The sequence below is a fragment of the Pogona vitticeps genome, chromosome 6 (genome assembly GCF_051106095.1).
Source record: "Pogona vitticeps strain Pit_001003342236 chromosome 6, PviZW2.1, whole genome shotgun sequence".
In the NCBI taxonomy this organism is placed as follows: domain Eukaryota; kingdom Metazoa; phylum Chordata; class Lepidosauria; order Squamata; family Agamidae; genus Pogona; species Pogona vitticeps.
In genome coordinates, this window is record NC_135788.1 from 73,449,511 (window position 1) to 73,465,837 (window position 16,327).

A 16,327-nucleotide genomic window follows, 5' to 3' on the forward strand; every position below is an offset into this window, starting at 1 on the left:
TGTGTGAATGGATTAGTGTGAACAGGAGGAGGATCACTCAGGTGAAAGATAAAATAGATCACACTGAAAATAAGAACCCTTTAATCCAACCACTCCAAACTACTCAGTCTTGATTGCCGATTGCCCCTGTTCAGGATCTAAAAGAAGAACTTTCCATGCTGTGTCAGATTCAGTGCTAAAGAAAGAGGTGGCTGCCTGGCTCTGTCACAGAGATTATATACTTCTCCTTTTGGAAATTCCAGGTGCTGTCTAGACAGGGCAAAAAGAACAGACTGACCTTGATTAATTTGGCATTGCCAAATTTTCTTGGGAAACACAAAGTCCTTAGCCAACCCCTTTTTAAGAGTGTGAATGCAATGTTTGAAGGGAAAAATAAAATACAGTACTCTTTCCATTTCTCTTGCCATCTTATCCTTTTAAAGAGGAATGGATGCCTGTCCTTTTCTAAATCCACAGCTCCATGAAAATACTGTTAAGTGAACAGCCCATAAATCAGTAAGTGCAGATACAAACTGAATGCCAGAGGGCCTGGTGCTATGTTGGGAAATTGCTGTTTTGGAAACAATGAGATTAAACAAGAAAGATTAATGCTAAAGGATGTAAACTTGCCACAGGGAGACAGGAAGCAGAAAAGGCCCTCTTAGCTTAGTAACATGGATAAATGTTGCCCGGCTTCTCTGTTTATCATCCATATGATAACCATCTATGCTGCTAGTAAGCACCACAGCTCCCAAACACAGTGCAGTTATGAGTTTAGCTGTGGAGGGTGGCCATCAGCACTTCCCAGAACATCAGTCTGCTCTCTGCCACTGACCCGGACAAGACTAGGTTCCAGAATGGCTGAATAGCCATTCTAAGGTAGGATGCTTTTGAAATGACACAGCAGCAGCAAAGTACCTATATCCCTTACTTTCTATATGCGAGAGCTGAAGTTTGATATGAGTGCTACACGTCTGTGTATGTATTGAATTCATTTAAATCCTATTCAGCTATTCTGAAATTTAGCACTGTCAATTTAGCACTGGCTGGATGGCAGCCAGCCTTGGTCCCTTCTGTGTTGCTTTGCTCATAATAGCACAAATTTTTCTGAAGAGGTTGCTTCTTATGTGTAGGCTCACAGTAGAAATCCAGTAACCACTTTCAGGTGTTCTGTCATTGGATTGTTTGTGGGCTCAGTGCCTGGTCTGAAGAGGGCAAGGGTCCTCATTGTGTGTAAATTCTACAGGTGAAAATCAACCTAGTTTTTCCAGGATCTTTGCTCTCTTCTAGAGCCTACGTATGAGCAGGAATCTCTACAGACCCAGTAGTGATATTGTGAACAACATAATGATGGAGGGGACTGGGCTAGGCACTGTCCCCCACCATGTGAGTTTACAACACCAGAGAGAAGAATGGCTGAATAGGATTAGATTTCCCCAGGTTTTTGCTCACAAGAACCTCTCAGGGCACACTGCTGGAGAGCCAGCCCCCCTATCTATGTTAACAATGCTGGATTTCAGAAAGACTGAATAGGATTAATAGTGGGTTGCACTGTGGGGCAGTATATAAGTTAAACAAACAAACTACATATTCACCTCTTTTTTAAGAGAAAGGATATTTCCATTTCAATTCATTTACATGTGTTATAGGAAAAGCCCCATTCCTCTACCAATGGGAAGCATTCCTGTGTGACATGTGTGATTTTTACCTCATGATATTTTGCAAGAGCGTACAAAGCTGCTTCACTGCCCTTTGAATAAGGCAGAGTATGCTTTTTTTTTTTTTTTTTGCTACAGCATTTACAAAAAGATCAGCCAAGCCATCTTCCCTGGTTTTGCCCTGTGGCCAACCTAGCCATGCTCAATGTTCATTTCTCCACTCAGAAAATTTGGTTTCCATGGTTTCCTCAGCCAGGTAGGAGAATCTGTAGCCATGTGGTTTATTATTTAACCTTTGTAGCCCACTGGATATATTTAAACAAGACCCCCTGCTTCTCAAGCAGAAAGGAATTTCTCTACTGACTTTTTTTCCCATGGAGCTGTCAAACTAAATTGACTTCAGGAAAAAAATAGGAAAATAAACTTCAGATGTCTGCAAAGATGGGCAGTTCCTGATTACTGTTCAGTGATGGTTCTTACAATCTGAAAAACCTCTTGTCTCAGACTCTAAGGCACATCAAAACTTAACTGCCAGCCCTGCACCTTCCAAACATTTATGCAGAAGCAAATATATTTTTTTAAAAATTAAGTCATTATTAAAAAGAGATTAAGATTAGATAGTAGTTTCCAAATTGTAGCAGCCTTTGGTCACTCTCTGTGGAACAAGGGGGTTAGATGGCCATATAGAATTGTTAAAGAATCATGTCAAGGACTCACCAAGAACAGACTTTTGTAAGCTGACACTTTTGTGAACAATGAGAACAGTGGTTATGACTAGTGGAGAGATAATGGAATAAGGTACACTGAGTGTACCAGAAACTTTGAATCAGAGACTTTAAATGCAGAACTACATTTCATCAATATCACTGTGGCTGCTCCAAGACAGTAAAGTAACTGCTAGCATAGAAGATGTCAAATGATACAGGGAACCAAAAGAGTTCCATAAACCACTAACTTGAGGCGAATTTTCTCATCTTTGCAATTTGCTACACAAACGTGTGTGTTTTTTTTTTTTTTTTGACCTCCTCTTTTTCCTTCAGTGACTCATCTCCAGTCTGACTAGTCTGACAATCAGCTAAAGGGAATTTTTACACCACTATGTATCTTGGAACTTGAGGTCACCTGGTGAAAATGATGAGGAGTAAATCTAGGTAAGATGTGGTGAGAGACACTAGAAGAGATCCCTTTAAAAAGAAGGGACATGAAGGGCCTGAAGGAAGGACGGAAGCACCTGTCACCACTTTAAATGCAATCAGATCTCAGGGTTGGAGCATTTTTCTGATTGAAGAGGGGTTTACATATGCAAAAGCAATTGAAATGAATTGGGTTTCAAATGCATGCTAAAATAAATAACCCTTTGGAGTAAGAGCATTTTACATCACTTTCCAGAAATAAAACATGCTTCCCTGGCAAAATAATCCATGTTTCTTTTTGCATCACAGAAATATCTTATCTTAACCATTAAAATGTTGGGGTGGGGCCAAAAGCTCCAGAGGCTTGATGAGGCTCTGGCCTCAAGAAAACTTCTTAGAGTCTGGTTGAATGTGAAGCTTGGCAAGAACACTCTGTTACAAAAGACAAGACTTGGAGCTAAGGACACTAGTTATACAGAGCCTCTTATCAGATTGCTTCCATTCCTCCTACTTATATAGCAAAGTAAGAGACTTAGAGGTGGGGAGAAAACGACATGAGAGAGTTCTTAGTGATTATAATATAGTGTATTAGATATGGCTACACATACTGTATATACAAGGCAATATACATTTGGCATAACAACATTCAGAGCAATAATAGCATGGAAGCAAATGACCACCAGATTTACTGCTGAGTGGCAAAGGTCTGTTCTGTCTCTGTTACATTTATACCCAGAACAACCTATCACATTTCACCATTATAGCTGGTCTTGCTTAATAATCAAGCATTATATCAGCTTGTTTCACCTGTATGCTGTTAGACATTACATTGGCTTTTACTCTACATTTGTGACTCTGCACTTCCATTACAATATTAAAATTTAAGTCCCTGTTTACCAAAAGAACAAAATCCTGACATAAAACAAAATAGAACCCAGTTCAACAGCAGTTCTTATTTTCAGTAAAACAAAGTCCTAAGACATAGAAGAGCCCCTGATGTTCAGGGTAGTACTAAGCTAGGTGGATCAATGCTATGACTCATTATAAAACAGGATCATAAACATTAATAGAGGATAGGGCTGCCTTGCGTATTCAGCCTTGCCATCATCAGCACTACAATTAGAAGGCATTGGTTTTTCATATTAGATGCTAGAACCATGCCAGGTAATTGCAAAATCATGAGCAAGGCAGTTGTTGTTGGAGGTAGTACTACTACTGTTAATCAATTGGTTAACTATATTAACCAATCAGAGTCTTTAATTACCAAAAGTCACACCATCACAGAACATTATAAGAGGGGGGAGATTTCTGGTACTGTATTAATCTTTTTTCTTCTCCTAATTTGATGAGCCTTATGGAGAGGTCTGTCTTATGGAACACACCCTAGGACCCTTTGGAGGCTCACCCAACCCCCCCGGGGGCCAGAGGGACAAAATCTCCACCTTCAGGGAATCTTTTGAAGCTTCCCAAGCCTCAAAAGAGTCCAAGAAGATGGTGATTTTGCCCCTGCTGGCCCTATGGGAGTGGGGGAGCCTCCCAAGGGTCCTGGAAGGCAGACATGGACCCTTGGGAGGCTAGGGTGTGTTCCAGGACCCTATGGAAGCTCACCCTGCCCTCCTGGGGGCCAGAGGGGGTGAAGTCACCACCTTCAGGGACTCTTCCGAAGCATCCCAAGCCTCAAAAGAGTCCCAGAATGTGGTGATTTTGCCCCCTCTGGCCCCGCGGGGGGGCAGTGTGAGCCTTCTCTTGCCATCACTATCACCTGCACTTTGGTGAGGGTGTTAGTCCTGACAAATTCAGCTGTAGGAAACTTGTAAAATAAAGACAGAAAGCAGCAGACAAGGTGGCTCACCTGGTCCATCTGCAAAGCACACTGCCGATGGGATTGGCATGTCATCATCCTATCATCCCACCCTCCCTGTCTTCACTCCAGATAGCTCAATATACAACTGCATTTACAATCCAGTGTAAGTGCAAGGTAGGTTTGCTGTTGTTGTTGCTTGCAGATATACTGTGTATCTTCTGCACAGTGTGGGTATATGTGGGAAGAGTCTTTCTTTTTGGAGGAGAGGTAAGTTTGAGTTTTGTTCTTTATTTTTCTTAATAATGGATGCCAAGGAATCTAATGCGATGTAAGCATTGTTGCAGTTCAAAGTTTCACAGGTTCTTTACTCATGTAATTTTATATTGGTACCTAATCTCTCTTTGAAAATGACTAGGTTCTTTGCCAGAGTGATTTCTTGTAATAGTAATTTCAGCTTTCCTTAACTACAGATTTTGTCTTTGGTAGCAAGTATCATGACAGTACTCATTTCACACTCTAGCACTCATTTCACACGCTAGCAAGGTTATGCTCAAAATCCTACAAGGTAAGCTTCAGCAATATGTGGACCAAGAATTCCCAGAAGTACAAGCTGGATTTTGAAGAGGCAGAGGAACTAGAGACCAAATTGCTAACATGCACTGGATTATGGAGAAAGCCAGAGAGTTCCAGAAAAACATCTACTTCTGCTTCATTGACTATGCAAAAGCCTTTGACTGTGTGGACCACAGCAAACTATGACACGTTCTTAAAGAAATGGGAGTGCCTGACCGCCTTATCTATTTCCTGAGAAACCTATACGTGGGACAGGAAGCAACAGTTAGAAAACTGGATATGGAACAACTGATTGGTTCAAAATTGGGAAAGGAGTACGACAAGGCTGTATATTGTCTCCCTTTTTATTTGCAGAATACATCATGTGAAAGGCAAGACTGGATGAATCCCAAACTGGAATTAAGATTGCCAGAAGAAATATCAACAACCTCAGATATGCAGATGATACCACTCTGATGGCAGAAAGTGAGGAGGAATTAAAGAACTTCTTTTTTTAAGAGAAAGAATAAAAACATTTTATTTATTTACAGTTGAATAGATCAAACAGCAAACTGACAACATGATGGCTTTCAGAACTTCTTGATGAGGGTGAGAGGAGAGCGCAAAAATGGTATGAAGCTCAACATCAAAAAAACTAAGATCATGGCCGCTGGTCCCATCTTTGCCACTGTCATGAGTGCCATGACAATGGCAAAGAGAAGATATGGAGGCAGTGACAGATTTTACTTTCTTGAGCTCCATGATCACTGCAAATGGTGACAGCAGCCACGAAATTAAAAGACGCCTGCTTCTTGGGAGGAAAGTGATGACAAACCTAACCCATGTGGAATGGAGCAGATAGAAACAACTGAACATGTCCTGTTGTGCTGCACATATTACAAGGAAGTACGTGAACAACTTGTTTCCCCTTTGATTGACTGATTTCCTGGTTGTACAGAGCAACAATGTATGCATGTGCTGCTGTCTGACGCCAATCCCATGCTTACACATAGCGTTGCCAAATTTCCTACTGCTGCAATGGGCATTAGAAAAAGGACCCTAAAAGTGGATGTGCCTCTGTAGTTAGAGCATGGTTTGCTAGACATTTTGGGATTGCTTTAGGGGAGATGCTTCGATGCTGTTGTTGTTCACCTCAGAACCGATTATTGTTTTGCATTTGATCCCAATATTATTTGTATACTTCTGTATATTTACAGTATATATTTTGATGTTTTATTTGTGGCTGGTCTTTTGACTGTAATAAAATTTTATCTATCTATCTAGACAGCATCTTAAAAAGCAGAAACATCATCTTGCCGATAAAGGTCCGCATAGTCAAAGCTGTGGTTCGTCCACTAGCCATGTATGAAAGTGAGAGCTGGACCATAATTAAGGCTGACCACCAAAGAATTGATGCTTTTGAATTATGGTGCTGGAGGTGACTCTTGAGAGTCCCCTGGACTGCAAAGAGAACAAACCTATCCATTTTGAAGGAAATCAACCCTGAGTGCTCACTGGAAGGACAGATCCTGCAGCTGAGGCTCCAATACTTTGGCCATCTCATGAGAAGAGAAGACTTCCTGGAAAAAACCCTGATATTGGGAAAGTGTGAAGGCAAGAGGAGAAGGGGACAACCGAGGATGAGATGGCTGGACAGTGTCTGCGAAGCAACCAACATGAATTTGACACAACTCCGGGAGGCAGTGGAAAATAGGCGGGCCTGGCGTGCTCTGGTCCATGGGGTCACAACTAAACAACAACAACAACAATCATGACAGTATTTTCTCCAGGTGGAAGTGATGTTCAGACAATACTCATGTGGATTCTATGTAAAAACAGTGCATTCCTACTATTTTCAAGGACAAGAATTGAGTTCATTTTACTAATAATTAGATCAAAATGTTTAGAATGCATACAAATATGGAGACAACCCAGTATAACAATTGGAGCAATTTTCTTGTTAGCAGAGTATTCCATAATTAAGTTTTCCTCAAGGATTTTGTAAGATCAGTTCCACTTGTGCTTGATTCATGTCATCTCTCTACTGACTTTGATGTGGACATAATTTCCTAATAATATCCAGTCCTCCTTTGGAGATTGATTATTTCTTTGTTTCACTAATTTTTGTGTAGAGTAAGTAAGAAGTAGGTAGACAATTCAGTACAACATGTTGAATGCAAACTGCCATTATTATTATTTTTATTTAACAAACCAGACCTGCATGTTTTACTTCTTTCTTTTGGACTTTCAGGAAGGGCTATAAACGACCTTTCAACAACCGCTGATACATAACTGCTGTATAAATAAAAGTGTGGTGGATGTTTTAAACAGTTATGGGACTGCTCTCTATCAGAACTAGAGACATTTCAAAACAACTGTCTGGGGAAATATTATGAAGACACTCTTGCTGTAAAAAGTAACCAGTGAAGAGTTATGAGCAAAGGCTCATGTACAAATAACAGTTGGGTTACAGAAAAACATGTCATCAAATACCTTACCAAATATAGTTCTAAGATAGAAGCCAGTGAACAAAATGAAAGAACTACTAAAAGAAAGGTAGAGAAGCAAATCAAACCAATTCATGGTTAAAATGATTGTATAACAAAGTCCAACATGGCGAGCTGATAGAGTTCTTAGTGAGCAAAGCTCATAATGGGGATATATTTGTATAATTGGCAATATATAATGGCAACCGAAAAGTTGCAGTGAAAGTTCAAGATCCTATGACTGAACTCATCAAAATGAAAAGAATACCATAGGATGTGTGCTCTTGCTGCTGCTTTTCAATACTTCACAAAAACACTTGCTGCTTTTTCAGAAGAGCGGGTATCAACAACATCAGATGTGCATTTTGAAATCAAAGGTGGAGAATACCTCTGTTGGATCACTGGAATATTACAAAATGCAAGTTTTCATATCCAATAAGAATATCACCCAGTCTTTTTTTTTTTTTTTTGCAAAGAACCATACAGCTTTTTTTTTTCATTTTTGTTAGATATTTATATAATACTGTATTACTAACTAACAATTTAGATGATATGCAAGTGTTGCACAGTAAAGTTAATATAATAACGGACACTATCCAAAATGGATACTAAGAAAATGAAGTTCACAATACTTAGCAAAAGACAAGCAGCCCAAGAAATGCCAGTTCTGTTGTTGCTGTTATGTGTCATCAAGTTGTCTCTGACCTCTGAATGAGTGATCTCCAAAATGTCCTTTCCTCAACTGCCCTGTTCATCTCTTGTAAACTGAAGCCTGTGGCTTCCTTTAGAAAGTCTGTCTATCTCGTATTTGGTCTTCCTCCTTTCCTTCTTGCAATCCACCTTTCTCAGCATCATTGTCTTTTCCAGAGAATCCTGCCTTCTCATGTTATGCCCAAACTAGGACAGCCTCAATTTCAACGTTTTTGCTCACAAAATATTTCAGGCTTGATTTGATCTAAGCTTCACTTATTTGTCTTTTTGTCAGTCCAGGGTATCTGGAAAGCTCACCTCCAGCCCCACATTTCAATGAATCATTTTTTTCTGTCAGTTTTCTTTATTGTCCAGCTTTCCGACCTGTACTAAGCGATTGGAAATATAAGAGTGTGGATGTTCTTAGTCATAGTCTCCAGTGACACATCTTTTCTATTTCCTTTATTGCTGCCTTTCTGAGTCACAATGTTCTGATTTCTTGGCTGCAATCTCCATTTGAATTGATAATTGAACCAAGGTATAGAAAATTTCTAACTATTTCAGTTTCTTCATTGTCAACAGTAAAGTTGTGTAGTTTTTCTGTAGTCATCACTTGTGATCCTGTTATTCAAACTTGCCTGATGAATATGCATGTGAAAAGGATGGCTAATGGAAGAATTTGTTTGCTCCAGAATTTGGATGGAACTGACCTAGTTTGTAACCTGGAATATCACTCAGAACAAAATGCAGCAATATGAGTAAAAGTGTTCATTTATTAATCTTTGCAGGACGCTTTAGTATAGTTAGAAATAATTTAAAAGATTCCTGCAAGACATCTAGCTTGAACAAAAGTTATTTGTCTTGCATACAAAAAAAGTATAAACCTATGAAAGCAGCCAGATTTTGTTCTATTAATTGGAAAGGCTTTAAGCAATTTTATTTTATTGAAATCCTATTGTGATCTCCAGTCTAAGTAAATTTGTCTCCATTAGAATAGCCAACAAAGCTTTAATTTACTGCATTGGGGAAAAAAAACTCAACAATTACTCAGAAGCCAAAAAGAGCCTTTTTTTTTTTTTTAAAGAATTTTGTGACAGAAAATCTGAGTCAATGGAGTGTGTCAATTCTGTCACTAACAAAAACTCAGAGGTGGAGCAGCCGTCTGGCTTGCTAATTCTCTCTCCAGTTCATGCTCTAGAAATTATATTAAAGAAGACTGATTGAATAGCTAGGCAATGATGTCATGTCCATCCAAACTCAAAACTCTCTTATTATTTTCATACCTGTTTCTGCAATCAAAACTTGCAGGGCTGTGTGAAAATTTCAGACAAAACAAAGAACAGTTGAAATAACAGCTCCTCTGCAAATTCTTGACCAGCTTTTATAAACATGGAGTCTCTAAAACCAAAAACGTAGCAGGGGACAAGGAACAATAAAACATTTTCACATTCAAAATATTTCAGCTAAGCAGTAGATCTGTCAGTGGGAAATCTCTGAAGAAACAGCTGGGCTGTTTTAAATAGGCCTCCCTGGTGGCTTATATTGTTAATATGAAGGAATGTGAAGCAGGAACTTAACAATGGCTCGTTTCATAGCCAGGTATGTCTTAGGCTTTCTACCAGTTGCAATCAGCTACACCCAGCAGACTATTTAAAAATATGCCCCAAGCCAATGCATTCGCAAAACCACAACTATGTGATAAGAACATCCGAATCTGTATTGGGAAATCAATAAATTCACTTTGAACCTTGAAATAAAAATATGAGGAATTTACACAATGTGCAAAATCCTAGGTACACTGACATCCTTCCTTCCTTCCTTCCTTCCTTCCTTCCTTCCTTCCTTCCTTCCTTCCTTCCTTCCTTCCTTCCTTCCTTCCTTCCTTCCTTCCTTCCTTCCTTCCAAATTATTCTGATTTATAATTTTACTCTCAATTTATGGTTTTTAAATGCAGGATCTCAATATGTTTAGAAACTAGTGTCATTTCACACTTCTTCAATGGAGACTCCTTCCATAGTCAGCTGTTGAATACATGGCTGGAAAAGCCACATGTAATCACACATATGTAATTTTAGACTTTTCTGGTCATAGAGAAATCAGGACTAAAATTGTAGCAGGGTCATTCTATACTTTATTATTTTGGGAGACCGCTGAGCTGAAATAAAAGGGTGTTACTTTCAAGAACAATGTGCTACTTTTAACCCCAGTGCACAGAAGGAAGCAGGGAACTTTTATGGAACCGTTTCTTGGAACTTTCATAAAAGCATGTGCTACAAAGTTATTTCTGTAACAATGTGCACCCGACTGTATAATCCAATGCACTAGATTGTATCATTCAAGTGAGTGGAGTTGCCTGAAAGTTGCCTAGTTACTAACTGCTGGTAGATTTCATTTTATGTCCCCAATCTCTTGGTGGTCAAACTTGACATTTATAGGAATTTGCATGTCCATCAGTCAGTCTTTTTAAATTCCTATAACAGGAGTCCTTAGATATAAATGTTTTCACAACAAGACTTGCCATGTTTGCAAAGCATATTAAATGTGAGATAAAAGGTGAGAAAAATTATATGCTATGGTAAGCATACATATTTCATCATTCAATTGAGCTAAAACTGTGTTAAACATATATAGAATCATATTGCTATTCATATAAGGTCTGCATAACTTACCATGGCTAATTGCAACTAATTGACAAGAAACCTATTGCTTGTGAGTCTGGTCATGTATTTCTTCATGCACCCTAACCATCTCATCTATTAGCTACAATTAACTGTGGCAAGTTATGCAAATCTTATGCAAACACCAATAGGATTCTAGCTACTGTCTGATTTAACCCTTAGTAGTAGGAGATTTCAGATGCTAATTTTCCTTGAGAGAAATGAGTGATAGATGCCATGTGGTACCTTTGGAATAATCTGACAATTTACAAATATACAGTTAGAACTGGTATTATGGCAGAGTGGCAGAAAAATGCATGTAATCAGTACCATCCTCATGAAGAACTGGCTCAAATTTCCATATACTGTATCCCCAACAAAGTACATATCCAAAGTGAGAAGTGCTTTAAGGTCCTCTCAGAAAATTCCTCCTCTTTTTAACTAAGCATACTAGTTCAGTTCCCTCTTTTATTTGATGAACTAAAGGTTGGAGGGTATGTAACTTCAGGTAGTTTTAGCCAAAGAACAGCCAAACTGATCATTAGACTTGTGTGTGCCTCTCCCTTGCCTGCCTTTTATACTGAAAGGAAAGCTTTCCATAATAAGACTTCATAACCTTCAGGACTGCAAAAATATTGTTTATTGGTCTCTATTCATCTAAGGAGTGTTGTTACACACAGGCTACTACTCCTCTTTAAAATGGTATTTGATTGAGAGATAACATAATTCAGGAAAGGATAGATGGGCTTTAATCATACAAAGTTCAATTCAAACTGCTGCCAAAATCTTTGAATTATCAAAACACCTGGGCATCATACATCAATAGTTTAAATAAATGTCAAAGAAATAACCCCAATTTCCTCTATAATTTAATTTATGAAAGTTGCATTCTTAATATTAAGAAAAATAGCCAATAATATATGACCTAATTGGCTTCTGGAGAAGGAAATGTTGAGAAATAATTAAATATGGAACCAATGAAAAATGCAGCCATCAACAAATAATGAAGAAAAAAGGGGAATTATTTCTATTCCTTTCCTTGTTTCATTGCTGCAGCATCTGTTTTTTATTAAACAGGGGATGCATTCATATCTAAGTATATTCTGACTGATTTTGGGTAGAGCTGTGTATGCTAGAGAGAGAATTAGTTCATTCTGAACAACAAACAAAACCCTGGAACAGTTCTCAGGAAAGTCTGTTTGTGACTTCAGGAGAATGACCTGGGGCAGGACCTTGAGTAATGGATTCCAATTACAAGAATGGAGATTTTTGCCTAAACTTTGGGAAGAATTTGACAGGAAGAGCTGTTTGCCATTGAGATGGACTGCCTCTCAGGGCGGTGAACTCTCCTTCAGTAGAGATTTTAAAAAAGAAGTTAGGAGCTGAAGGAGAGTCCACTAGCTCAGAGGAAAGGACTATGTGACTTTCCTGCTTTGGCAAGGGGGTTGGATTTGGTGACCTCTGAGGTATCTTCCTGCTTTGTAATTCTGTGATTTGATTGTTTCTAGTGTTACCTACTTACTAGGGTGTGAGCCTGATCCATGGGAAGTGGACTTTCCACCTTTCTCGGGATAAAGGGCACACTTTCAAACTTGCAGCTCACCTTTAGATTGGAGAGGTGCCATGGATGACACCCTATAAACTACCTGGATGAGCCTGGAGGACTGCAGAGATAGTGAGGAAGACACCTGGGAAGATCCACAGGATTGGGATGTATTTGAGACACAGGAGGAGACGATGCTACAGGAGCCCTCTACAGAGGGATGTGAGACGATCCACCAACAGAACCCAGCTACTGGGAACTGGGAGGAGTTGTTGATTCCTCCTGAGGAAGTGACTCAAGTTCGGTGGGATGAGACTAGGCGAGTACTGAGAGAAGTTATGCTGAACCTGTTGTCACAAGAAGCACCAACGGCACTCTCTCCTACCTTGTAAGCAGTTCAAGGGTGGTCCTCTGCTTTGCCCAGATGAGTTCTCTCCTTCATGCACTCCTGCTACTCCGTGATATACCCCAGAGCACACTCAAGGTAATGTGGACTTTGAGCGAGTTACCTGAGACAAGTACCATCAACCCACTGAGCAAGGGCTATCTGGGGGTAGCTGGAGAAGGGACCCAGGCTTTTGTTGTTGTTTAGTTGTTAAGTCATGTCCCACTCTTTGTTACCCCATGGACCAGAGCACACCAGGCCCTCCTGTCTTCCACTGCCTCCCGGAGTTAGGTCAAAATCATGTTGGTAGCTTTGATGATACTGTCCAACCAGGAATACAATCAAATCATATCTGTCAGGTGATTATCTAAGTTTTTCCTGAAAGCTTCCAGGAATTTAACTAATTTAAGGCAAGATGCAGTAAACGCCCATCAGTGTTTCACAGAGGTTAAATGAAGAGTACGTTTGGCATAAGCTGACATAAATGTAGGCTTTAGCTGGGTGCTGTGAACTTTTTCAGTTGATGTGTTTTAAATTCATTTATTTGTGTATTTTAATTATTATGTTACATTTCACCTTATATTTCAGTGCTAATAGCCGCCCTGAGAAATATTTGAAGTCAGAAAGGTAAGATATCAATGAAATAAATTGGAAAAAGAAATTCACAGTGAATAGGAATGAAACATCTGTTCATTTCTACAAGTGACTATGCTGTTCTCTCTTCAAAAGCAGATAATATCCACTTTCATTTTTGTTTAGCACTCAAGGCCACAGGAACCTGATGCACTACTGACCAGAAACTGTCAGGTTGCAATGCAGCTTTGGCTGACGGACAACAAAAGGAGGAAAGCCCAGGAAGCCATCTGGATGGATGTGCTTTATTATTCCAGCTGGTGAAGGAAGAGATGCACACAGCAGGACACAGTCTGACTGAGGGACTGGGGGGGGGGGGGGAGGAGGTTGTTTGCCAGCAGGCACCCTCTCGTCCAACTGAGCCGTCTGATGTAGAAGATGTGCTGCAATGGGCCAATGAGTAAAACTAGGGCAGTGAGAGAACCTCAGCTGTGCAGAGCCACAAGACAAAGTATGTAGTGCATATTGCAGATGCAGTTGCCATGACTAAGAAGAATAAAGAGAAAGTCTGGTGTGGTCCATAGAAAGCAATGAAATACAGGTCATCATGGTTTGAAACAACAGCAGGAAAAAGGATTCAAGACTAAGTTACAGGACATAAACCTTTCACCATGTGACACATCCTATGCAGTGAGCGGCAGACACTTGTTAATCCTGCCAAGGTACCAGTGAATTGAGGAGACACTTAATTTTCTAACCTACCTCTTACTTCATGTGAAAATTTTAATCTTTTTGAGTTTTTCAATATTAACAAGTGAGAAAGCAAGCAAGCAAGCAAGCAAGAAAGCTCAATAGGACAGCAGATCTAACTGCTAGTTTTAAGAAACTCTCAATAGAATGGGAGGCTTCTCGGCAAACCTGAATGCAGGATTAAGTCTGAGAGGAGAGGAGTTTAAAACAGTTTTAACTTTGCAGCAACTTCACCTACATTTTCAGTGACTGATCTTTGGCAGAAAATCCATACCAACCTCAGCCTCATTGCTGACCTGTTACAGGTACTATTTACAATAGGATACAATGAAGAGCTATCATAAGCTATTGTGTCTGTCTGTTGGAGAACTTGGAGCCATCAGTAAGGGAGTGAAAGCAATAGGCAATGTTCAGTAGAGACCTTTCTAACCCCAACCTTCAACTAGAGTTGCACATAAATGGCCATTTGAAATTCTCTGTCCTGTTTCTAAACAGAGGAGCTGGGAGAAAGAGAAATTAAACAATTTCTCATAGATGAAGCTTGCCATTATCAGTTGTTTAAGCAGAGCTTTATTCTGTCTTGCCACCCTAGGAGTTTGTGTTTTTAGTACTACCATTGCAATAATGACTACTGTGTTGACAACCTGACCACCATTTTGCTTCCTCCATAATCCTCTGAACTTTATGTCATTCTAGGGCACTGTTGTTGGTGACAGAGAGGCCTCCACCAAATAAAAATAAAATAGTGGAAAAATTTTGTAAACAGCCAATCAAACTTTCCTTCTGTTTTGGGAACAGTAAGAAAAAAGAAAATTACCAGAATGTTTCTCAGAAAAATGACTTCAGAGAAATGCTTTAGGGTTTAGCTCATTCTCCAAATCTACAAAATGTTACATTTTGGAGGAGTGACTGTAGATATAGTGTTTCTGTATCACAGCACCTTCTCACTAACCTTTAGGAGGCATAAGGAAGGGCAGTGTTACTCCCAGTTCTGGGAAAAGTTGAAGCAAATGTTGTGAAATAATTTGTTCTCCATTTCCCCAAAAGTTTTATTTCCCCATGAAAAAGGCTTCCATTTTCCTTCTTCATTCTCAGGGCCTTTAGCATTTCTTTGGTTATATTTTTGAGCTAATCATAAATTGTAAGGTGGTAGTGGGTATGTACTACCCAGTTATTTTTACTACAAAATTATTTTCCCCAGCCCCACAGCCAAAAAGAAACATTGTGTTTTGGAAGCAGGTGATGTGGGTGCATGGTGGCAGTTAGTCACAGAGTAACTCTTTGTCTTAAGAGAGGGGTGGAAAATTTCAACCATGCTGCAAGGCAGTGGTCAGAGAACAGGGGTAAATTACCCCAAATGGGGTAAAAATGAAAATCCTGGGGGTAATGAGGACGCAACCCTAACCCCCTTCCCTCCTCCTCCTCCTCTGCCCAGAGGGGTCCCTGGTTGCCCAATCGCCCCCTTCCCACCCCCTTCTCTGGCCTGGCTGCAACTGAGCCACGGCGGCTGGTGGCTGATGATGGATCCCAGCCAGCAGCGTACAGCAGCCGAGGTGGCAGTGGGGCAGGCCATGGCGTAGGGTGGGGCTGTGGGGAGTGGCCAGAGCACCCCAGTCAGGAGGAGCCTCTCCTTCCAGTGCCTGGAGAGGTGGATCGCAGCGGATAGGGGAAGGCACAGCCATGATGGCATCCAGGACCAGGCTCAGCCTCCCGGTGCCGGGATGCCGCCACCGCCCCATGCCCCATCCCCATTCCCAGAGGAGCCCATTGGGCGGCAGCGGCTTCCTTTGGTGGCACCTCCGCGATGGCCGGCCAGGCCTGGTGGAGCCTCTTGCCCTCCATGTGCCAGCTGTCATGGCGCTTCGATGGTGAGGTCCATGGGAGCCCTGATGCCGAGGCCTGATGTGGCCGCCCCGGCGAGCAGCCACCAGAGCCAGTGTTGGTGCTGGAGCATGAGGCGGTGCTGGGTGTCCCCGGCGGGTGAGCCACCTGCTGCTCTTTGACGGCCGCCCAGGAGTCACCTGCTGGTGGGGAAAGGGAGCTGCCCTTGCAGGGCCAAGGACTGAGTGCGGCCCCGCCAGGTGGTGGCAGAGGAGGAGGAGGCAGCCTGGGCTTGG

The 16,327-nt window shown here is 40.8% G+C and overlaps 1 long non-coding RNA gene across 2 annotated transcripts; it reads left to right on the forward strand.

The window, feature by feature from the left end:
- The first annotated feature begins 4,596 nt into the window (after nucleotides 1–4,596).
- On the forward strand, nucleotides 4,597–14,973 carry LOC140708049 (uncharacterized). Of its 2 annotated transcripts, none has more exons than XR_012088176.2 (3): nucleotides 4,597–4,841; nucleotides 13,476–13,514; nucleotides 13,647–14,973. It is a non-coding gene; the product is annotated as an uncharacterized LOC140708049 (long non-coding RNA). The 2 variants fall into 2 exon arrangements; XR_012088177.2 differs by lacking the exon at nucleotides 4,597–4,841 and adding an exon at nucleotides 8,551–12,986.
- Nucleotides 14,974–16,327: the final 1,354 nt, after the last annotated feature.